Below are 25,336 nucleotides of genomic sequence, written 5' to 3'. Positions count from 1 at the left end.
AATGACAAGCATTGGAGACGCTCAAGTGAAATATCAGTGCCAAAGGCACACAGAACAGTAATTAAATTTCAGCTATAACCCTCTTCAAAATCTGGTGTTAGCCAGTGTGTCTTGCACCTGGCATTTTTGTTATATGAATTCAAATCGATTTATCGATTCACTGATGACTGATTCCACCTCCAGTATTTCTCCCCTTCTTTAGGCAGCACCAAGGCAACCCTAGTGATGAAAAAGGAAACCAAGATGGAAATTATATAAAGGATAAGGGAAGAGCAATAGATCTAGAAAACTTCTGCAAATTCAGAAAAGAAGAAGTTTCAGAGCTTCCACCAGAACTGGTCTCAGAGCACATGCCATCCGAGAGAGCTTCCCAGACCCTGAATATTGCAGGAAGAAGGAGTCCCTGAGCAGCCAGAACATACTAGAGAATGCGCAGGATCACATGTATGGTCAGTACAGTTGTCCCTTGGTATCCACGGGAGAATGGTTCCAGGACGCTCCAGGATACCAAAATCCATGGATGCTCAAGTCCCTATATAAAATGGCACAGTATATAGCCCACATATGTCCCCATGTATAGTATAAATCATCTCCAGGTTACTTATAATACTAATAAAATGTAAATGTTATGTAAATAGTTGTTATACTGTATTAGGGAATAATGACAAGAAAAGAAATCTGCACGTGGTCAACACAGATGTCATTTTTTTTTCATTTGGATCCAGGATTAGTTGGATCTGTAAATACAGAACCTGCAAATATGGGAAGCCAACTCCATGCTATTCCAAGCCTGGCCCACCTTATTTCTCTCCACCCTTTCCGTCTCCCTAATTAATGAGGCACGTCCTCTCATGAGAATGTTTTCCGAAGTAATTTTTTCTGTTTCATAAATGTTTCCCTTGTTTGTTGAAAAAAAAATCAAATCACAGCAGTTCATAGGTTTCAAAGGTGGAGTAGATCTTGCCCTTCTGCACATCTATTTAAATTTTTATGAAGTCTTGAAATGGTCACGTGTTGGATGCATATTGGAGTCAGTTTCCTTTGCTTTGCATGATTTGTAGAACCTTATTGATGTCCTCGCAGAAGCCAAGGGGCCTAGATTCTTAACATTTAGTCTTGACATTCTTACAGAGTCCAGTTGCTTACTCACAGCAGTCACAAGCCTCAGTCCCATTCTGGGTTCAGATGATCCATCTTCCTGGCAACCAGCAGGGGGCAGTGTCACCAGAGAGCTTCCAACTGATTTCCAATGTTTTCTTTGTTGTTGTTGTTGTTGTGTGGTGCTAAGGATTGAACCCAGAGCTTCACTTATACTACGAAAGTGCTCTACCACTCAGCTGCATCCCCAGTCCTCCAATGTATTTTTGAATATATCAAAGTTGAAAAAAGTTCTCAGACAATCTAAGCAAATTCTATCTTCATGGATAAATCTGCACTTAGTATTGATTTTTTTTAACAGGCATTGAGTGATAAGATAAAGCATACTTTCCTGCAGTATCTGACATGTACTTTATATCTCAATACTATAAAGCCAATTTCTTTTTTTTTAACTTTTGAATTTATTTTCATTCCAAAATTTAAACTGGAAAACTTAAATTGTTCATAATTATTGTATTTTTCACCATGAGTGTTAGATTGCCTTTGCATATTTCACATGACTTTAATAACTGCAGCTATTAACATCTTTCTGACAGGGATGTTTTGCTTTATTTAAATAAAATAGGACCTATGTGAAATAGAAATGACTTCTGAAGTCTCAAGGCATTTAAAGTTAAAAGGAATCAAAGCAGACTGCAATCACATCCCACTTCTGGAAGGACAAGAAGCATTTTTTGTAATACCTTTAGCCACAGACTGGGAAATGAGAAATAAGACCCACCACTGCCCCCCTGCCCAGGATCATATTGTGAGAGTAACTTTCCACCAAAAAAGAAGAAGAAGAAGAAGAAGAAGAAGAAGAAGAAGAAGAAGGAGGAGGAGGAGGAGGAGGAGGAGAAGAAGAAGAAGAAGAAGAAGAAGAAGAAGAAGAAGAAGAAGAAGAAGAAATTTATATTTATTTCTTTTATATGTTATATATTTATATTAAATGTGACAACCACATTTTTAATTATTGTATACATTCAACCACACAAATCCAAATTCTGGGTACTTTTTCTAATAAATCTCATGCCTTGATTTTTTGAATAGTAAGACAGTGAATTGACAAGTCAACAAATCCTTATTGAATGGCGGTTGTATTGAGAAACACTTCCTCAGAGCTGCCCGATATCAGCACTGGGGCTGCCCATCCTGGAAATCATGGGCCTAGGAAGCTTTGAGTTTCTTTCTTCTGGGCATTTGCTAAATCACACTAATTTACACAATGGTGCTAATGGTGACAATTAACACATTATCTCTTCAAGTGCACTGGACTGCTTACAATTAGTGGATCCCAAACTGGCAGGATGACATTAATCCTGGGGTTGCTGGTAAGCATGTGACCAAGACCTCTCTGGTGCTTGTTGGAGGTTTTCCCTATAAAAGAACCAGTACTAGCCACCTGCTAAGAGCCAAGTATATGATGCATGGCATTTTTGGTCGAAAGGTGACGCCAGCTAGCCATTGAGATGATATGATTATGTTAAGATTTGCATTCATATGGATATTGGACTCCTGCTGTTCACCTAGGCCGGCTACGGGACTCCTGGAGAGTTCCCATTGGTTGGGGAAGTACAGTAGGAGGGAGTTCCGGGGGAGGAGCACTCTCTGCGGGTTGGGGAGGAGGCCCCGTGGGTGGAAAAAATCTTCCCGGGCGGTACCGGACATTGGCGGCAGTTTCAAAAAATAAACTTTGTTCCTGCTTTGAGTGGCTCGTGATTTTGTGCCCAGCCAGACTGCGGCAGCCACCCAGAGAGCTTATCTAAGGTGGCAACCACAGATGTCTAAATTTAATTCTGGTTCCATCATTGGCTTAGCCCATGGAGTTAGAATGATCTAGGATAAATTTCCAGGTGAATTTCAGTTGCTAAATTTTAAATCTGTGACACTACAGAAGGCTTTAATTTCCCTAATCCCCATTTTTTTCTTGTTTAAAAGGAGAATAATATTGGCAGAGTTTTGGTTAGCATTCAGTCATGATGCTAAAGGCTGGAACTCAGTAGTAGAGTGCTTGCTTGGCAGGTGCAAGGCCCTGGTTCAATCCCAGACACCACAAAAATTTTAAATTAAAAAAATAATAATAAAGGAGAGAGAGAGGAAGGAAAGAAGGATGAAAAGAAAAACCAGAGTAATGATGTTAAATCTTAGCACAGAACATGGAATTTAAGCAGCATCCAATAAAAGGTAGCTAAGATCATTTCATTTTATGAGTTAAAATGAATTAGTTCTGAAGTCATAACATTTCAGATGAGAAGGAACCCCCATTCTCCCAGCTTAACTGTGAAAACTCCAGCCCCTGGCCAAGCAGTCGTGTCTGTGCAGGACACCTTCCAAGATAGTCGACGTTTGACAAAAACTCTTCCAACAGGACCCTTGCCAATAAAGGGGAGCAAGAAGGGAAATTGGCACGAAGGCACATTTGCCAAAATGAGTTGTATGTGTAAAAATATAACCTGATTTTTTTTTTCATGGTTGAATTTCTGAGCTTAGAAATGTTGCAAGTTATCCTCCTGGAACAGAATGGAAACGCCAATCTAAGGTGATAGTTTCTGAAAGTCACCTTGAGAACAACCCCCTTCCCAAATCTCTTATAAAACACAGCTGTTATAATCCAGAGGTACCCAGTTAGGCGTTAGAGATTTCTTTCCAACCCAACTAATAAATGAGAGGCTGCTCTGAAAACCTCGGCAGGCCTCACTTAAGCCTGGGAGCTGCACAGTGACACTCTGCTGGTGCCTGGCACTGGCAGACATTAGCACTGAAGCATTGAAGGTTACGCCAGGAATCACAATGTTGCCACCTGCGTTCTGGCTGGGAATCACAAGCCTGCCAGGAGAAGTCAATGCAAGTCTGGTGTCTCCGTTCCCAGGTGCAGGGAGCTAGAGGACACCATTAGACATTAGCTCCGCCCCCCACCTGCAGTTTGACCTTGTTTCCTGAGTCATTGTCCTCCCTGAGCTTCAGTGGGTTCCCTTGCCAAGTGGTGACAGTCATGAGCACCTGCCTTTCTCACTAGATTATTAAGGTCTTTAATGAATTTCATTTTCACAAAATACTTTCATATCCTTGACAGAACATTGCCACCCAGTGTAAGGAAAAACCCATTATCATTATTGACCTCAGAGCCAAGAGAGAGATACTTTTTCAGACTCACTTACTAATAAAATGATAGCATCTAACATTGAGATAATGCTATTTGGTAGTATCTAATGTTTACATAATGCTTTTTATCACAGACACACACACAAAAAATTTTAAGGTTCACAGTCTGAAAATATGAACTTATTGTTGCAGTTACTTTCTTTGAAAGTCAATGTGCTTCAGTGTAGCTAGTTACGGAAAAGAGTGGCTCAAACCATCCGGATCCTACATACAGATGGCCAGAGCTGGCCTCTGATTCTCAGTTCATTAGACAGTCCTCCCTTTGACCAACAGGCCTCTCATTGTAAGGCAGCCTGGGTCTCAGCTGATGTCAAAAGCCCCATTCTATCCTGGGTGGATTGTTCTCATAAAATGATGCCCACACGCATTCTGCTGCAGATAGGAGCAGACCTAGCTCTGCAGATGTCACTGCCACCGCCACTGTCACTTCTGCCCATCACACAAACTTGGGTCTCTTTCCAGAGGCTTGCACAAAGCTCGATTCAGAGTTTTCCTGTGACCGATGCACACTTGGCCTGCAGATGGACGAAGAAGGAGAAAAAGGCGTCCCAGTGTTTCTCCACACTTGCCTGGGAAAGCTTGGGAATTCTTGGCTTCTTTACCAGTTTAAACTCTGACTGAAAAACAAATCAGAAAGTTGCCAATGGTTTCATTCAGCCTAGAAAACTGGGTTGTTACAACTCTGTGAGCAAAACCATCAATGCACAAAAGTCAGGAAATCCACGATTGCCATTCCCACACCCCACCACAGCTTTCTACACATAGGTGACCCTTGTCCCTGCTTGGACACTGAACTGCATCCTTGGCAAAGTGCAGAGCCATGGTGGAAGTCATTCTGAGGCTATGTCAGCCTCAAGGGACTAAAGCAAAGGAAAAATGATCTCTGCATTCATTACATTACAAGTTATATGCTTAGAAAATGTTTATTTTTAAGTCGATTTTTGTTGTTGTTGCTGTTGTTGTTTTTTTGAGACAGGGTTTCACTAATTCACATAGAACCTAGCTAAGTTGCTGAGACTGGCCTCCGGACTTGTGATCCTCTTGTCTCAGCCTCCATAATCACTGGGATTACACCATGCCCAGCTTAAGTCAACTTTTTAATGAAGTATCATGTTTACTGAAAAGCACACAAATGGTCAGCAAGAAACTCAATGAAATTTAATTTTAAAACATGAATCCAACTCCGTAATCAATGCTCAGTCAAGAAATGGAGCATCACTGCCAGCAACTGGAAGCCCTCAATGTTCCCCCTCCCATTCTCTAATAGGATGATAAAGCCTGCTTATAAAAATTAACAAAAGAGTATGATATAAACAGACAAGGGAACTCTAGAGGACATTAGCAAATCTTATTTGAAATTGTGTCCTGGAACTGAGGTGGCATTAGAATTTAGAGCAGTGCAGCAGGACAGTGGGTGTGCCCCTGCTCTGAAAGACTCACAGGCCCTGTCTTGAGAGATGGATGTCTCCCTGCATGCTTTCTTCCAGGCAGATAGATACTCCTGGCAGGGGAACAGGTGCATCAGACCTTCCCAATCAAGGTTGGATGCTCTGCCAAGCAGGTCAGTGCTGGGTCCACCCCACACCCCCAAGCATGAGCACAAGGAGTCAGTCTTTGGTCACACAATTTTCAAAATCTTTCCAAGGAGTTTCCAAGATACAGCCCAGGGTGAGAACGAATTTTTTTTTCAAACCTCCCTCATGAAATTATTTTCAAGCTCTTTCCCTCCAACAGACAAAAGGAGAGTCAGTGAAGGCCCAGGACAGGGCTCAAGTGATGTTCTTCCCCACTTCCTGATTTTATCTGAGCTGATTCCGCTCAGTCGAATACTGTGGGGTTTCAGATACACAGTTGGTCAGAATCAAATGCTCCACCTCCCCCGACCTCCAGAGATCAGCTCCTTTTGGGATATTACTCCAGATCTTAGTGTCTGAAATGTTCCATTCCTCTTCAAACAGCAAACCCCTACCCATTCTGGAAGACCCAGAGTAACTGTTCCCACTCCATATGTTTCCTGGATTAATCCTTCATCTCTAACCCCTCAAGGCCCATTCATGGCCTCTTTATGACTCTTACTGAGTCACATTGTAATTACCCTTTCTGATGCCTGCCCCACCAAGGATTTCCCTCTTTTCATATCAGCATTTTCAGAGTCAACAAAGAATGGAAGGAAGGATGAATAGATAAGTGGATACTTGAATGTGCTTTGCAAAGTGCAAACTGTTCCATTTCCATCCATTCTGTAACTATCACATACAAATAGCTCTCTGGACCTCAAACTTCCCTTTTTTTTTATTCATAGACCCTCCCATCCTCATCTTTCAGCAGATAGCTTATTTTCCAGTATTTCAACTGCAACTAGAAACTCCACCCCCACACTACATAAATGGGAGCAGAATTTTGTCTCTTTCTAACATCAATGTTCTCTTAGACTCACTTCCAAAACTTAACATTCTAGTGGACATTTGTCTTTTTCTTTTACACCAAAGCTATCATGCAGCCAATAGGCCCCTTGGCGGGAAGATATAAACTGTGCCTGACAAAGGATACTTGGAAAACAAAGTCATCAAGGCCAATGCATTGTCTGCATTACTACTCGGGGGTGATTCAGCAACTGGTTTCTTGGGAAGAATAAACTGCCACCAGCCCAGGCAGTAAGAGAGCTGAGGGTTGTGCACAGGCCTGTGAGGGTGCCTTTTCCAAAACAGCACACATGGTCAAAATGAGGCACAGAGTTACACAAAGAACACAGAATAAAAAATGTCAAGGTTAGAGGAAGAAGGAATTGAACAGTTGGAGATAAGTAGTTTAATCAGGATGTTCCTTGAAATGGTATAAACTGGGATGTTCCTTACCTTAAGAAGCCAGTGTGAGAAGGCTTAAACCACAATGTTAGAAGGATTTTAGAGCTGGACAGAAGTTGATTTACTGGCCTAAATCAAGTCCATGATTTTAGGCAACTAATTGACCAAGACAAATGGTAAACAACTCTCACAACAGAGTCAATCATGATATCCACTAACATAGTTTGCTTTAAATACTATTTGGAAGACCCACTTACCTCAAAATATTCCCACATGGTCAGAATATCCCTACATGGTGTTTGTTAAGATGCCTTATATATTCCCACCATCTTTTCATTACTGTGGGTAAAGTTACTGTGTTTCCAGAAAGTGCACATTAAAAGCTAATCTGCTTTTTTTTTTTTTTTTACCTGACACAGGATTGGGTCCAAGGCCTCATGCATGTTAAGCAAGTGCTCTACCAAGCTACAGCCCCAGTTCTTTTTATTTTATTTTGAGATAGGGTCTTGCTAAGTTGCCATAGCTAGCCTCAAACTTAGGATCCGCCTGCCTCAGCTTCCCCAGTAGTTCAGAATATAGGCATGCACTACCGTACCCAGCAACAAATCTGTTTCCAAATTGAGGACTAGTTCACAAAATAAATAGCCGATACGCTTACCTGTCAAAGTAAAAAATATCCAGAAAACAAAAAAGATTGGGGAATTGTTCCAGATGGAGCGAGGGAAGAACTAAAAATACATGACATCTAAATGAAATGTGGAACCCTGTCTTGGATCTGGACGTGATCTATTTTCTTTTCCTATAAAGGCCATAAGTGAAACAGCTGGTGAAATAAGATCTATTAGATTAGATACTAGTGTATGGATGTTAATTTTCTGATTTTGATCATTTTATGATGGTTCTGTAAAAGAATGTCCTTGGTTTTAGATGACACACACTGAAGTATTTGGTGAAAGAGCAGGTATCACACATATGAAAGTCAACCTTAACATGTGCCTTGGCAGAAATAAGGTGCCCAGTACCTAGAAAGATGGTATGCCCAGCAGGGGGCGCTGGGGAGCCCAAATAGTTGCAGTGGCCTAAAACATTGCAAAGGAAAAAAAAAAAAAAAATCAATGGTACATGAGATACGCAGCAAATTGCTTAATACCTCTACTGTCCTTTGTTAAGAAAAAAATAGCCAACATTTGCTGAAACCTTGGCCTGGGCAAGACACCATTTCAAGATCTTCCTGTGCATTACCAACAACATTTTGCAAAAGAGAAGACTGAAGCACAGAGGATGAAGCAATTTATTCAAGGTCCCATCCCGAGTGTGACTAAAATCAAACCAGTACTTGACTCTGTGTCACATCTCCTAGTTTTTCCGTAAAAACCTGGTTGAAATATGTCAAATCCGTAGACTTTTAATTAGCACCTGTGCCATCAGATGTGCTTGGTAAGGTTTAGCGCTATCACCCATGTCACCTCTTCCCTGTCATGAGTGGTTAATGCTTATTAACTAAGGCACAGTGCTAAGGCCTCTTTTATCACTAAATCTTCAGTTGCATTTCATCAATTCATGTATTCTAAGAGTTAAATACCAGGTATCTCAAAAGAGCTCAAGAAAAATTCATCAGTGAATTTTTTTTTTTCTTGCAACAATTGAAAACTTTGTAGCTTGGTTCCCTGAAATCTGGCTATAAATTCATTCAGAGGTATACACCTTTTTCCATACTGTTTGGATTCCTTCCACAGAATGAGAGGGGGAAAGATTTATGTTCAGTCATAACTGTGGTGTACATTTTTGGGGCATGTACTTGGGCTTTTTTCCAGAAATCATGTTAATATATCTTGTCTACTAAAAGATACTGGATGCCTTTCAAACAAATCATTTTCCTATTTTTTAAAGATATTTAGTTCCTTACAGAGTGACTTTGATGATTTTTACTTGCTTGGTGATAATTCTGAGTGGGTGGGCTGTCTAGTCACGTTCCTCAAATTTAAAGGGAAACTAGATTTATTTCTAGGAGAAACCTATGGTTTAAACAACTGAAATATATTTTCTCCATGTTTTGGAGTCTGGAAGTCCAAGATCAAGATGCCTGCAAGCTTGTCGCTTCTGAGGCCTCTCTTCTTGACTTGTAAACACCCATCTTCACCCTATGACTTTACCTGGTATTTCCTCTATGTGTGTGTGTCCCAATTTGCTTTCTTTATAATGACATCAGTCATATGAATTAATGCTCTAACTAATGGCCTCATTTTAGCTTAATTACCTTTCTAAAGACCCTATCTCTAAATAAAACTGCACTGTGTGGAACTTGGGGCTAAGATTTCAACATACAAATTTGAAGGGGGGGGGGGAGAGGAAGACACATAACTCAGCCCATAGCAAAAACTTAGAGTTCAAGAAAGAACATATAACTTTAATTCTGGGAGTGAATATTCCTTGGAAATTCACCATAAAATCTCTGTGTCTAGCTTCCAGTGTTGTCTATCTTCTCTATATCAGCCTCTCTGGGAACTAGTCCAATGGAGAGACCATCCTAGCAAAGCTTCTAGAACCTTCTATTGCATTTCCATAATCTCCTTCTTAAACTCTACTAACCATCCCGTAATATTCCCCACCTAGACAACCCTGTATCACTATCTTCAATGTTACTCTCAGTACCCAGGAATACAAGATTCTTGTGCATAATGTGTTGGCACCATTGCTGAATTCAACACTCAGCCAATATGGCTAAGCAACTTGGAAATAATCCATCCTCTTAATAGCTGATATAATTTTAGTACTTTATTTACTACAAACACTGAATTCTGCCTTCAGGCCTCATGGAGAACAGCACTGACAACTTTCAGAAACATATTTGAAATGCCTAACATAGTGTACACAGCAGACAAAATGTTTCTAGTGTGTTGTGACAAGAATAAGAAAAAGTAGAGAGGAAGCCACCAAACCCAAAAATGAAGAAGCCCTGTCGTCCTGCCCCAGGTTCCCTGACTCACATGCAACCTCTGATCCTGGAATCAGAGGCCTGCAAGCCTGAGTTTTCTACTGACTTGGAAAAGGCCTCCATCTCTGCTTCCATGCAGGTGAAGTAGAAATCAAAAATGTATTACATTCTCTCCCCATTGAACTATGTAAGGGGGTGGGGTGATGAGTCAGAAAACTAAAATAAACATTGGTGAAAGTCAAAATAAATTAAATAAATATGATTTTAACTCTTCATTGTCAAATCCAATTTAAATCCACCGGATCTGTTATTTTTACTTTGGCATAGTTTACTAGTTTATGCTCCTTACCAGATAAGATGGAAAGGCTCCAACAGTAAAATGGTTTGTCTTCAATCCTATGATAATATTTATATCTGTGGTTTTATTGCCCTTGATCTAGTCTCACTGATTGCCCACAATTCTAGACTTCCACACTGTAACAGGAGACCATCACTGGGCCGGACAACTAATTCGAACTGTAGTGAGCCGAGTTTAGTAAGTCATATGACCACCAGGGGGCAGCATAGACCTGATGCTGCTTTAGACCTGTCGCTAGGCTTTGGTAGTTGGATTCTCTTTAGTCTCCAAGTGTCTCCTTCCCACCCCACACCCCACCTGCCACCCCCACCTCAAGAAAACCTCACAATGCTGCAGAAATCTGGAAGAACCCTGAAGTCGTGGCCCAGAGCCCCCAAGGTTGCACCCCTTGCCACCCTCCTTCCCAGTGTGGGGCAGGAACTCCAAGCTACTGGTCAAAGCTAAACTCAGTACCTTTTGATATTGAAGATGGTCCCAGATAATGGGCAAAGGAAAAGATACCAGGCACAGGGAGCACCACACCACAATTTGCAGGCATCAGAACCGACCAAATTCATGTTGATCTTGAACTGTTTCCCAGGCCCCAGGTTCTTTCTGAATCAGCAAAGTCGGGGGCGGAAGGTGAATAAAGGAACAAGACAGTCTGGGCCAGGATCTCCCAACCCAGAACAGGAGAGAGCAGGAGGTAGATGGGCCTTAGGAAGGGTTATTGGAAAAGAGCAAGGGAGGATTCTGTGTTGACATTATGTTGTATTTTTCAGAGTGCCTTATTTCCTCGTACTCATTATTAGCTAATATGTGTGGCCCGTTACTTCATATTAGAGAGCAAAGAAGAAAGCATGAGAAACGAGCGAGTGCAGCAGAAAGCAGGAAAGAGAGAAGCAAACCCTCAATCCCACGGGTACCCTGTTTGCTCTAGGAAACACAGAGCCCTGCAGAACACGGCCCTCGGGGGGGCAAAAGCAAACCCCCAAGCTGAACCAACACACATCTGGGGTTGGGGAAAGATCGCCTTCCAACAGAAACCTAAGACCCCTGGCCTGCATGGGAGAGTAGACGCCCGGTGTCGCAGAGGCTCTCTTAATGTATCTGGTGACTGGCGTGACTTGTTCTGTCAACCCAAGCTGGGGGCGGGGGTGGGGGGGTGCGGACGGGAGCTGAGGAAGCATCCCTTGGTGACAAAGTGCGGGGTGGCGGGGTGGCGGGGTGGCGGAGTGCTCTGCGCCTGGCACCCCTGCAGTTCCCACACATGGGCTTCCCATTCATTCCTGTGATGGATGCTCCTGGAACCCGCCTGGAAATTCTGTCTGTGAGCTAATTATTATGGGGACTGACCTGCGTCCGCTGGTCAGGAGTGAGTAAGGCGATCGTTAGGTGAGGGTTGGCTATTCACAAGAGGGCAGCCTTTGATGCGAGCCAGCAGAAAGTTTGGCCGAAACTCAACACCTCTTAGAAGTACAGATTAGTCAAGAGGAAGAAAGGAGAACGCATTGTGGAAGTTTTCAAGAAGGGGACAAAGATGCCTGTGTTTTGTATCGCTCAGCTGCCTCGAGAAAATGTCCATTTGTTTTCTTTACACTCCTTTTACATTTTAAGTGGAATCTAGTGAATGTGTCTTTTCAGCTTTCCCAATTTCACCATTTTCACTACACCTCATGTTGCCATTTTAATGAAGCATCATTTTTCCAGAGGGTGTGGGAACAAAACCTATTTAATGACCTTTCCAAGCAAACACAGTTCTTCAAATATTTCCCTGAATTAAAAAACCCCCACCCCACAATCCACTTCCTTTTTAGAATGCCAGTTTGCCAACTACTGCAATCTGATAAACAGGGCTTTCCTTTACCTCAAGCCAGGGGGCGCCTGTTGAGCCTCACAACCTGTGGAGGGCATGAGAAACCCTGGTCCCGGCACTGGGCTGCTTGCTGGCTGCAGAGGGCTTGGTGGCAGAGTGCAAGTCCCCCAGGGAAGATGTGTCTTGCATCCCTGCAGCCCACAGATTGAGGGGGCTTGGTAAAGACCTGGAATGACCTCGGACATTATTTAGTCCAACCTCTCCCTTTACAGATGAGGAAACTGAGACCAGTGAGAAGAGGCATGCAGGGCCACATAGGTGCCACAGGTAGAACAGGGAAGTCAGAGAGAAGAAGTAGGGTTGGTCCCTTGTGACCTCACCATTGCATAGCGAAGTTGTGCAAAATACATATTCCTGGGCCCCTTCCCAAACCCGAGAATGCCTATATGTACACGAGAGTTCATGGAGACAAATTGGAATTTCTGGAGACAGGGAATGGGGGATTTGCATTTCAACAACATCTCACATACTGGCTATGATGCATGCTAACTTTAGGGGAAAATTAGTAAGAATAGAAAGAACAGCAGGCTTGGAGCCAGACAGAACTGAGTTTGAATCCCATCTCTGCCCTCCCCTTACTATCTCTACACCTTTGTCAAACTAATGACTCTGAGCCCAACACCTCATATGTCTGGGGAGATTGTTGTAAGGACTCTATGATGCATATAGCCATACTGAGACCCTAGCCTAGCACAAGAATGCACTCATTCAGTGTCATGTCACCCGTTACTTAGAGGCAGGCAACAAGATGGCTGGATTTGGGTCCCAGATCTCCCTCCCTGTTATGAATTGTATGGGCTTGGTTACATCACTGATTTCCTCTAAGGATCAAATTCCTTATCCATAAGGAGATAATAACATTACCTCCTTCCAAGAATGTTGTGAATGTTACGTCAATATCCTATTGTAGCAGCACAGTCTGGTTATGAAACAGAACCACTCTAGGTCTTTCAAGTGGACAGAATTGGTTAGAAATTTATTCCATTGGGTATGAAAGAGAAAGTTGCCAAACAGAACTGAGACCATCCAGAGATTAGGTGCTGGAAAGACAAAGGAAGGTGAGTTCACTAGAAGAAGCTGGAGCCCTGGTGGGCCAGGAGATCTAATGCCACACAGAATGAGTTGCTGCTGGATGTGAAAAGAACACACAAGGCAGAGGGAAGGGAGAGAAAGGCTCAGGCTTTTTACTTTCCCCCTTCCTGTAGTCACCTACCTGTGACTCTCCTTGCCCAGAGGATATAGAATTCAGAAAATACAGGAGCCTAAGAAGTGTAGCTCCTGGAGATACAGAGAAAGAGAAAGAGCAGAAACTGAGCCTGAGAACAAACAAGCAAATGACTAGCATATACACGGAAATGCTCTGACATAGTCTCAGGCATAGAGGTTAGTGCTTGTCATTACTATTGTTAACAACCAGATATAACCATCTGAAATCATCTCTTTCCCTTTTATGAATCATAAACATTATTTCTCCAGGAGTGATCACCATGTAGAAAAAGTCCTGAAATTAGAGCCCCAAATGTGCCACTTATAAAAGAAATCTCAGTTTCTTCATTTATGAAATCATGAATAATGTATTATTTCACAAGTTATTACAATGTAATGAGATCCTAAACCTAAAGGTACTATATACACTTAAACATGCTAAACAAATTATAGGGCTATTTTTATATTCTCCAAACAAGATATCTTGTACATTCAATATGATTACTTTTTTCCCAGCTAATATTTCAATTTTCTTTTCAAGAATCCAGATAGAGCTGAATTTGAGCATACTCATAAATCACTTAGTTCAATATCATCAAAGAAATGTTCTAGTCAAAAGTATACATGAGACTCACTTAGCAAATGTGATGACAACTCATTCTGAAAAAAGAGAAATTTTATGTGCCTTCACAAGACTCGATTGTTCAGTTTATCTATCTGCACTGATTAGGTTGATGAAACTGTTTCTACATAATTGAAACATACATACATGAACAATATATATGTATGTATATATACACAATCAATCAAAAATACATATCATACAAACTATTACTAGTCTCTTTATGTGATTTACATGCATTACTACCATTTAATTTATTATGGAAGAAGAAGATGAACATTTTTGCAGCTATAACTTTTGCTGAGTTTCATAATTTCCTGATTATGTAATCAAGTTCTCATAACAAAAGTGTTACTGTTTTAGGACAGTGCTTATGCACAATAAACTACATTTGATATCTTTACAGTGGAAGACTGTTCACATCTACAATTTTGATTTTTTACATGTTCACTTGTGTCATTAGTCCAGGCCATTGCACTAGGCATTGTGAGATGTTATGAAGTTAACTACTTATAGATAAATATTTTAAATTAAAATAGTTTAATTTAAATATTTAAATACTAAATTTTAAATATTATTATTATTTTAAAGTATTTTTCTCCAAAAGAATGACATGATTTCTTCAGGAGCATTTTATTCCATTTCCTTTGACAAAGAGTTGTCCAGAATATGACCAAACTGCCATTGCACCCTTGCATCTTGCATACCACCTATCACACAGCAGCTGGCAGAGCTCATGGGGACATGGGGAGTCAGGTGCAGAGCCCAGGAGGCAGACCCAGGAAGAGGAAGCAACCAGGTGACCTGAGAAGGAGGGGGAGAGCATTTCAGGACAGTCTAGAGACACAACTGCCATGGAGCACCGGGAGGCCGGAAGAGCACCTCAGGGGGATCTAGGCCTTTTGCTTCAGCTCAGGAGGGTCCATATGGAGCTTTGGATGAGGGAAACCCAACCTCAAATTTGCATGATTTGACATTTGCCAAATAATAAAAATAAAAAGTGAAGGCTGAATGCCTAAAAGGGAAAATTCTTAGGAGGTAGAAAAGAAGAGATGCCAGGGATCAAAGGCATTGAGAACTGGACAAAGATATCAATAACCTTCCTTTTACTTGGACCATATGTGGAGTCAAAAGGGGGGACATTGAAGGGTGCCCCCACCCAAAAACATGGAGAGAAGTTTGTCCTTGAGAGCTAATCCAGGGAGTCTGCCCATCTTACAATAGGCTGATTAATCATCCAATTACTCCAAGAGACTCTTGAAATGTTTTAAACACACCTAAAATGGCAGTTAAGAGGACCTGAGAATTGCCACAGGAAGGCCAAATTACAGCGAGATTGTAAATTAAGAAAGCAGGAACCTGGGGGACTCTAATTCACCCTGTCAGGAGAAAGACTTGAACTTGAAAGCACAGCTAACTCCATACAAAGAATAAGAGAACTCAAGGATCTAGAAGGGAGCAAAACCCACACACACTCTAAAGAAGGGCACATGTGAAGTGGCCCACAGGCCACAGCACTGCTGTCAGTGCACATGCATATATGACCCCAGATACCCATTGTGATTAATTATCTAAAATCTTACATCCCTTTGCTCTAATTCCATATTCACCAGGGAACCTCCTGATTACAATTTTTACTCCTCTAGGGATGCTGCTGAGAGAGATAATATGCTCATCATAGTGGCATTTCAAAAGGACACTTGAACTGGGTGTGTTGGTATACATCTATAATCCTAGAGACTCAGGAGGCTGGGGCAGGAAAATTGCAAGTTTGAGGCCAGCCTCAGCCATTTAGTGAGACACTGCCTCAAAATTAAAAAAAAAAATTAAAAAGACATTTGGGGTTCTCATTGCAAAATGATACTGGTATTTTGATTTCTACCTCAGTCTCTTATCACCTTTGTTAATGGGAATCTGCCCCCAAAGAGCTAGATTCACACCATACATGTTTCACATTTTAAATGTTCAAAACTTCAAACCTGAGAACCTGAACTGAGAATTTACAGAAGGTAAATGCCACCTTAAGAGTCATGTGAGCATTGACACATTCAAATTTCCTTAATAAGATCCAACATTGCCACATGCCATCTTTTAAATTTAAACAAACAACAGTATTGAGTGTGCTTTGTGCCAATTCACTTCAAATGTTCCACATTATAAAACAGCTTGAAGCCTATAAAACTAGAGGAATTATTGTCTTGAGCCAGATCTGTGAGGCAGGGGAGGATCCAGGGTCTTTGAGTTGCTATAAATAAATCCAGTAACACTGGGCATAAAATTGTGAACTGCCTCAGCATAGCTTAGATATGGTGAGTCACAGAACAATCAGTACAATTTTCTATGTCACTTCAACAACATTTCCTTCAGAGCCTCTTGTAGGTGCTACTGAGACTTCACAATTCCTTAGCAATTTTATAATTGTGTATACCAAATATCAAATTGTACTCTGGTCATGAGCAAGGAACCTACACTATCTGATGACATCCTAGGAGTCATGAGACAGGAAGCACTAGAACTAAAGAAACAAATGTGACCATATAAAGGGTTTAAGTGTCTGTGATGGTAACGATCAAAATAAGAATCTTGAAGATAAGCAATCAATTGGAAAGACACTTTACAGCAATCAAGGCAGTAAAAGAGCAAAGAAATGCTTTATGTAGAAGTATTCAAATTTCCAAATAAATAAATGAAAAGGAAAAGAGAAATTATATATCTATTTAAAAACAAACAAGAATAACTAGAAAAACGGTGCCATTAATACCCATCGCTAGTGCAATTGGGAAGAGTTCGATGGCTACCCACTACTGTCAGCAGGTTAGAGGTACACAAATCCTCTAGACTTCAAGGGTAATGGAATTATTTCCATTGTTTTACAATGACTCTGATTTAAAGGTATTTATCCCAAGGTAAAAAATTAAAGAAAGGAAATATAGGTGTATTAACGTCATTATTTTAGTATTATGCATAACAGATTCAATTGAAAACAACCTAAATTTCTAACAACTGAGAAACAAACTGCAAAGAATGTGATACAGTCATTTAAAATTGTAATGTTTAGATCTATGTAACATTGTGTTGTGTGTGTGTGTGTGTGTGTGTGTGTGTGTGGTGCTGGGGTAGATCTATATAACATTTTAGGAAGATGTTTAGAATAAGTCTGAGTGCCAAATTGTAAGTGTGTTACAACCACAGATATGAAAACACGCATGTCTAGACAAAGTCCAGGAGAGAACGGGAAACCAGAAAGCTCTCATGAGATATCCAAGTCCCAGCTCTACCACTTTCCAGCTATGAGGCACTGGACATGCTACTTAATTTCTCTGAACCTCAATTTTCCAGTTTGTAAAATGAGGATGGAAATAAAACCTACCTAATAATGTAGCCATACAGGGTAACTGAGTTGCTGTGCATGAAAATGCTTAGAAAATCGGCACAAAGTAAGTGCTAGACCAATGTTTACAGACAGTCCAGGACCTAATATGTGATGTCAAAGCAAATGTGTTTAATAAAAAATGTGCTGAAATTTTGAATGTTTGATCCTTTTCCCTGGCTAGCAACATGTGACAGGATGATCTCTCACAATGCAGAGTGGCAGCCATTCCCAGTCAGCCCAGGATCAAGAGGGAATACTGACACCTCTAGTGTTTTGTATTGCTAAGTCGTGATGCTTGATAGGTTGGGAGTGTTAAATGTACTTTCAACTTATGATATTTTCAACTGGCAATTATTTCATCACAATGGATTTAACCCCATTGTAATAGGAAGAAAATCTGGATTTTTCCCATCATATTATTATCTTAGCCTACAAAATAAAACAAATATTAGAAATTAAAAACCTCCTCCCTAGGGCTGGGGTTGTGGCTCAGTGGTAAAGCACTTGCCTTGCATATGTGAGGCCCTAGGTTCGATCCTCAGCACCACATAAAAATAAATAAATAAAACAAAGGTATTGTGTCAAACTACAACTAAAAAATAAATATTAAAAAAAAACTCTCTTCCCTGATGTTTCAACATTGTTGCCAAAACATTTCATGATATCATATATATTTATTAATATATCACAGCGTCCTCAAGAACATCTCAGTTCAGTGAACACATAGTTTGCACCTGCTGCATGCCAACCACCTCCCTCATGGAGCTTATAATCAGTTAAAGTAGAAAGAGTCACCAGCTGCACTAGCTCACCTTTGCCATCACAGTCCTATCCAAATCTCAAATGCTGTTCCATCATTTCACCATTTTTTGATAATCCACCCCAAACATTGTTTTATATTCTATCTACTCAAAGAGATTTATGAAGTGTACCTCTGCATTCAATAGGCTTGTATTCTTATTAGATTTGAATAAGCCAAGTCATTTTAATATCTCACTGACATTTATCATTTGCCATTTCACCACCTACCATTTAGGCATTCACATTTAAAAAGTGTGATATTTCACAACATGTTTAAATCCCAATTTTTTTTGGTATTTTTTTCTTCAAAATCAAAACAAAATTATTCTATAAAGATACAAAATGTATCTTTTTACAATACCAAAGTGCATCCCCATTCCTGTTGGCATATTTTCAAATCTTTCAACAAATGTTCATTGAGTAGTATTATGTGGCAGACAAGCAAGTGCTAGGTTCTGGGGAGGAGAAGACAACTCCTGTTTCAAGGTTTGTTCTGTCTGCTAGGAATGATCCAGCTCTCCCATTCCTTGGTATATATCCAAAGGACTTAAAATCAGCATACTACAGTGACACAGCCACATCAAAGTTTATAGCAGCACAATTCACAATAGCCAAGCTATGGAGCCAACCTAGGTGTCTTTCAACAGATGAATTGATAAAGAAAATGTGGGATATATACACTTCTCCGCCATAAATAAGAATGACTTTAAGATATTTGCTGGTAAGTGGATGGAACCATCATGCAGTGGAATAAGCCAGTCCTGAAAGGTCAAAGGTCGAATGTTTTCTCTGATATGTGGAAGGTAATCCAAAATAAGGCGAGGGAGAATAGAAGATGATCATTGGGAATGAAAGGAATGGAGGAGGGATGGGATAGGGAAAGATGGTGGAAAAAATATGACCTAACTTTCCTAGTTACATAAATGAATATATCACAGTGAACTCATGTACCACCATGGACATCTACAAGACACTAATTGGGGAAAAAAAAAAGACTATAAGTAAGTAGCAGAGGATCAGTAGAGTAGAGGGAAGGGAACAGCGAGTGGGAGGAAGGGAGGAAAGGGAAGTACTAGGGACTAAATTAGAGCACATTATATTCCATGCTTTTATAATTATGTCAGAATGAATCCTATTATCATGTATAACTAAAAAGAACTAATAAAAAGAAACTTAAAAAATTTGTTCTCTCTGGAGGGAGAAATTTTCATCACAAGGTAAAGAAGAAGAGTTATCATCAGAGTACATCCAGGAGCAAAGAGTAGGAGCACAAAGGAAAGGCTTCTGACTCATTCTAAAAAAGACTGTCCTGATAGGAAACAGCTCCAGGGAAGAGAGTATTTGGAGTCAGTCTCAAGAACACCAAGCCAGGACCACACAGATCAAGCATGGGTCTTCCAGATGGAGAATGCAGACAGGCAAGGGTGAGACAGTAAGAGAGTGACAGGTTTCAAAGGTGACAGGTTTCATAGGTTGGACCAAGCAGAGCACAGGGATGGGAGTAATGTGAGAGAGGAATTCAAGATTCCTTGTTGACTCTTCTGCAGACATTAAGGCCCATCTGTATAAGAAGGGAAAGTCATTAAGAAACAAAATTGTTGGGGCTGGGGCTGTGGCTCAAGCGGTAGCGCGCTCGCCTGGCATGCATGTGGCCCGGGTTCGATCCTCAGCACCACATACAAACAAAGATGTTGTGTCCGCCGAAAACTAAAAAATAAATATTAAAAAAAAATTCTCTCTCTCTCTCTCTCTCTCTCTCTCTCTCTAAAAAAAAAAGAAAAAGAAACAAAATTGTAGAACAGAGAATCACATCTTCACATTTGCATCACATACACAAAAATCCATCTGATGACAATATGGAAGAGAAAGAAACACTGCCAAGGTAGACTGAGAGGATCTTAAAGTAGCAGAACAGTAAAGAGGGCCGGAAGTAAGACAATGAGAAAGGTGAAGATTGGGGAATGGGTATTTATGGCAGTCTGGAAGACCAACCTTAAAAGCAAAGCCTCATACCTAAATTCCACACAAAATATCATTGCTTAAATGTATGGAAGAGCTCCTGAGAAAGGAAAAAAACACACCTCAGTAAAAGCAAAGACGAAAAAACAACAACTTTCACTAACACAGAAAATGACAGAGAAGTTGGTGTTTCTTAGTGTAAGTTCTGAGGTTAAAAACAAACTTTTTTTCTGAGAATTGAAGCAGTGGTCCTGCCCTCACTTGTGTTTGTGATTAAAAATTATGTTATGTGAGGATTCTGGAACATAGAGCTTAAGAAAATCACATAAAACACAGAGCACTATGGAATAAGATCTGCGGTGATTGGGAAAAAAAAAGGAAGATACAAAACAGTGAAGATATCAGGCTATCATTTACATTAAAAAAAAAACTAGGTATTTAACTGATGTATGTGTGTAGAACACCTAGAGATGTACCCCCAGTTAGTCTTTTCTCCAAGGACAGGCTGTGAGCACTGCAAGACAACCAGAGCCACCTGTAGGATAAGATCACTCTCCCCACCTGCAACCTACTAACATTCCAATGCACCAGTGGAATTTCCTGGTGCGTTTTCTCATGTACTCTATCCAGACCCCCAACAAAGGTTCTTGTTGGGAGAGGGGGGTCCTCTATCTCTTCCTGCTTGCCACTGCTTGGGTAAGCCTATTCCATTAGTGCTCTTCTGTGCACTTGAGAGACTGTCATTGCATGCTATGACTATTTAGTCCTAACATTTGGTTAGGACTAATGAATAATAAATGTTAGGACTAAATAGTCATGGCATGCAAGACTGTCTCTCTACTACCTGTAAGTGTAATGAGTTCTGTTTTTCTGGGCATGTCCTATGTCTCTTCTTGTGGAGACATACTAGATACCATCTCACGAAAGAATATGAGACAACTTGCTCATATTTTTGCTGCACCGACTTCTCCCAATTTCTGCCTTTGCTCCTCCACCAACACTCACACACCCTAATTTAAATTTAGCAACCAGAGTAATCCTTTAAAAATGTTAGATCCCATCACCCCTACACCCAAAACTCTGGAGCAAAGTCTTCCAATGTCCAATGCCCAAAGTAAGAGCCAAAGTCCACATGATGGCCTTTGAGAGCTTGCCTGCTCTCTGCACCCCCTACTTTTTATCTCTTATTATTGCCCATTCCTACCCAACACACTAGAAACTAGGCTCCACAAATCCTTGAGCATGTCAGGCATGTTCCTACCTTATACCCTTTGGTTTAACTATTCTCTTGACCTGGAACATGCATTCTAAGGCATCCACTTGACCTCACCTTCTTAAGTCTTTGATCAAATCTCACTCAGTCAAGGAGACTTAACATGAAGAAACCATATAATACTGCTCCCTTTCCCTGGGCCAGCGCTCTCCATCCTTCTAAGACTGCCTTACTTGTCCCATTTCTCACATCATTCCCACCTAGAAAAACATTATACAATTCACTGATTGTGTTTTCACTTTTTGTCTGTCTCCCCTACATATTCTCTCTCTCTCTCTCTCTCTCTCTCTCACACACACACACACACACACACACACACACACACACATACACACTCCCCTAGAAGGTAAGATCTCTAGAGACGGGGATCTTTGTTTTGTTCATTGATGTATTCTGACCTTCTAGAGCGATATTTGGCATGGACACTCAATATTTTTTAAATGAATAAATGAACTAAACAATAAGAAAGTGCCAAGAGAAAGTCTGGGAGGTAAATTGAATGATTAAAGAGATGGGAGAAGGTCTTTCTAATATTGTAACTTACATCAATCATTCAAAATAATCAATATGAATAAAACAAAATACAAAAACAAGCACAAATTAAAATCTAGTCCTAGGTTAATAATAATCCCCTAGTGTAAGTAAATAGAAAATTAATCCTAGTGTAAGTAATCAGAAAATGAATCTCAATCTAGGTCTCACAAGAATCCCACGCATAAAAGCCAGCTGAAGATGATCTCACAATAAAAAATTACAGAATACAAGAACAAAAGTCTACCATGAGTAAATGCTAGGACTAAATAAACCCGTGAAATATAGATAATAATCATAAAGAAATTATTAATTATATACATTTGTGTGTGCAAATATATTCTTTTATTATAGATTTAAAAGAAATTGTGGAAATATAAGAAAATAAGACACTGAAAAATATTTTAAAGATCAAAAATTCTAGAAACTTTTAGAAATGAAAAATTCTGTTATTAAAATTTTAAATACTCAAGGGATGTATTAAACAGTGGACTTAACATTCTTTCCAGATACTCTGGAAGTATCTGAAGAAATAATCTACAATGCAACATAGAGTGGCAAGGAAACAAAACGTGAAAATTCCAAAGGGAGAAATAGAAAACAAGAAGGAAAAAAAATTCAAATAGACTATGGTTGAGAATTTCTCCAAATTAGTAACAGGCAGCAATCCACATTTTAAAAGTATAAAAATTTCTGAACAACATAAAGGGAATATATATATATATATATATATATATATATAATAGTTACACTGTAGAACACCAGTTAAAAATAAATTTTAAAAGTGCACATCTGTGGGCAGAGGTTGTGGCTCAGTGGTAGAGTAATTGCCAAGCATGCATGAGGTACTGGGTTCAATCCCAGCACCACATAAAAATTAAAAAAAATAAAGGTATTGTGTATGGACACATTAAAAAGTATTTTAAAAAGTTTTTTTAAAGTGCACTCCTGTAATCCCAGTTACTCAGGAGGCTGAGGCAGAAAGATAAGTCCAAGGCCAGCCTGGCCAACTTAGTGAGACTATTTCAAAATAAAAATAAAAAAGAGCTGGAGATATAGTTAAGTGGTAAAGCACTCCTGAGATCAATACCAGTATTAGAAATAAAGCAAACAACTAATAAATATAGTACAAAGAAATAACAAACCAACAGCAGATTTCTCATCACCAATTTCAGAAGCTAGAGACTGTTAAACAATCTTCAAAACATTGAGGAAAAGAACACTTCCATATCCAGTTCTCATTCAAGAATTAGGATAAAATAAAGAGACCTTGGGGCTGGGGTTATGGCTCAGCGGTAGAGTGCTCGCCTGGCACATGCAAGGCCCTGGGTTCCAACGTCAGCACACATAAAAATAAATAAATAAATAAATAAAATAAAGTTTGCCCAACAATAACTACAAAAAAATAAATAAACATTTAAAAAATAAATAAAATAAAAAGACCTTTGGAAAAGTGGAGACAAAAAATTTTCATCTAATACATCTTTAAAAAATATTAATACTGGATATCTTCAGAAAAGAAGGAAACTGAAAGCAAAATAAATTGAATATCAAATGAGAAGTAATGAAATTAATAAACATGACAGCAAGTATTATCTAGCAATAGAACAAATTATTAAAATTATAAAATGAAGATGAAACTAACCAAATGGACAATATTAACATGCAAAACAGTGGGGGACAGTGACTGGAATTAAAGCATTCTTAGAAACTCCTAAGTTTAGCACAAAGGTATACAGACATTCATCATTATCAGATCTTATTAAGTTAATGTATGTTAAAATGTGAACTACTAAAAGAATAGAAATAGAATTTTTCAGAACCAATTCACTAGGGAGCAAAGAGAATAGAAACCCCTGAGAGAGGAGGAAGGGGAGGAGCAGGAGGAGTAGCAGCAGCTACAGCAGCAACAGCAATAGAAGAAAATAAAGGGATAACATAGAGTAGAAAAAAAAAAAGGAAGTAACATATAATTGAACAAAAATTAGAACAGTATTTCATGGCTCAAATATGAGATGTCTCCCCAAAAGCTCATGAGTGAGACAAAGCAGGGATTTTCAGAGGTGAAATGATTGGATTGTGAGAGGTGTGGCCTCATCAGTGGATTGATTGGTTGATATGAATTATCTAGGTGGTAACTGTAGGCAGATGGGCTGTGGCTGGAGGAGATGAATCCCTGTGGGTGTGCCTTGGGGTTTATATTTTGTCCCTAGTGAGAAGTGCTCTCCCACTATTTCCAGCGGCCATGTCCTGAGCTGGTTTCCTCGGTCATACCCTTCCACCATGATGTACTGCCTCATCTTGGGCTGAGAGCTATGGAGTAGGTTGACCATGGACTGGAACCTCTGAAACCGTGGGCCAAAATAAACTTTCCCCCCCTCTAATTGTTCCTGTCAGTTCTTTTGGTCACAGCAACACAAAAGCTAACTAAAACAAGTTATAACATGGTTATTTTTTAAAAGAATGGTATAATGAATCCACATGTAATATTTCCCAGTTTTGTTAATGATCACATTTTGCCATCCACCTACCACTTTTTAAAATTTTGCCAAGTTGTTTTGAGGCACAGGTACCTTTATCTATCAGTACTAAACAGTGTAACATGGATAATCCTAACAGAAAAAGACTTTTCAAAACATAAACTACAACTTCATTACCTCAAGTAACAAAATTAACAAAAATGCCTCAATATTATTTAATATCTAATATGTGTTAAATTTCCCCTAAATGTCTCAAAAGTTTTTTCATACATTTGGTTTGTTCAAATGAGGATCAATGAAAATCTACACATTGCACTCAATTGATGTCTTTATGCCCATCACAATTATCCCCCACAGGTAACCTTTTATTAGTTTTAGATTTTTATCCTGCCACTGTGTGTATTTTAATATATAAGCAAATAGTATGTATTTTTCATTTTATTCACCCTTTTTCTTATTATGTTCACTCTTCTTCACTTGCCTTTTTCACATAGATTATTAGATAGATAGATATCTTCCACATTATTTTCTTAGAGTTTTATAATAAATATTACATTAGATAAAGGACTATAGTTCATTAACAATAACACTGTTGAGGGACATCCGGTTAGCTTTCACTATTATAAGTAGCACTATAATTAATAGATCTTTGTATTTTTGCTAGCATAACATAAGCTAAATTCCTATAGGTGGAATAGCTAAATTAAAGACTATATCAATATGTAAATTTACTTGAAACTACCAAATTCTCCAGCAATTAGATTGTGCCAGTTTGTATTCCCACCAGCAATATATGATATTACCTGCTTCCCCAACCAGTACATTGTCAAACTTTGGGAG

General features: G+C 39.6%; 1 long non-coding RNA gene across 1 annotated transcript in view; it reads right to left on the bottom strand.

The window, feature by feature from the left end:
* Positions 1 to 2,157: 2,157 nt before the first annotated feature.
* Positions 2,158 to 25,336, bottom strand: part of LOC125610568 — an 89,614-nt gene continuing 66,435 nt past the window's right edge. The window contains exons 2-3 of the long non-coding RNA XR_007340569.1: positions 2,887 to 4,916; positions 2,158 to 2,539 (exon numbers count right to left, since the gene is read on the bottom strand). This is a non-coding gene — a long non-coding RNA (uncharacterized LOC125610568). The remainder of the gene's footprint in view (positions 2,540 to 2,886; positions 4,917 to 25,336) is intronic.

The sequence above is a fragment of the Marmota marmota genome, unplaced genomic scaffold (assembly GCF_001458135.2).
Source record: "Marmota marmota marmota unplaced genomic scaffold, marMar, whole genome shotgun sequence".
NCBI lineage: Eukaryota > Metazoa > Chordata > Mammalia > Rodentia > Sciuridae > Marmota > Marmota marmota.
This window is presented reverse-complemented; position numbering and strand designations above follow the sequence as displayed.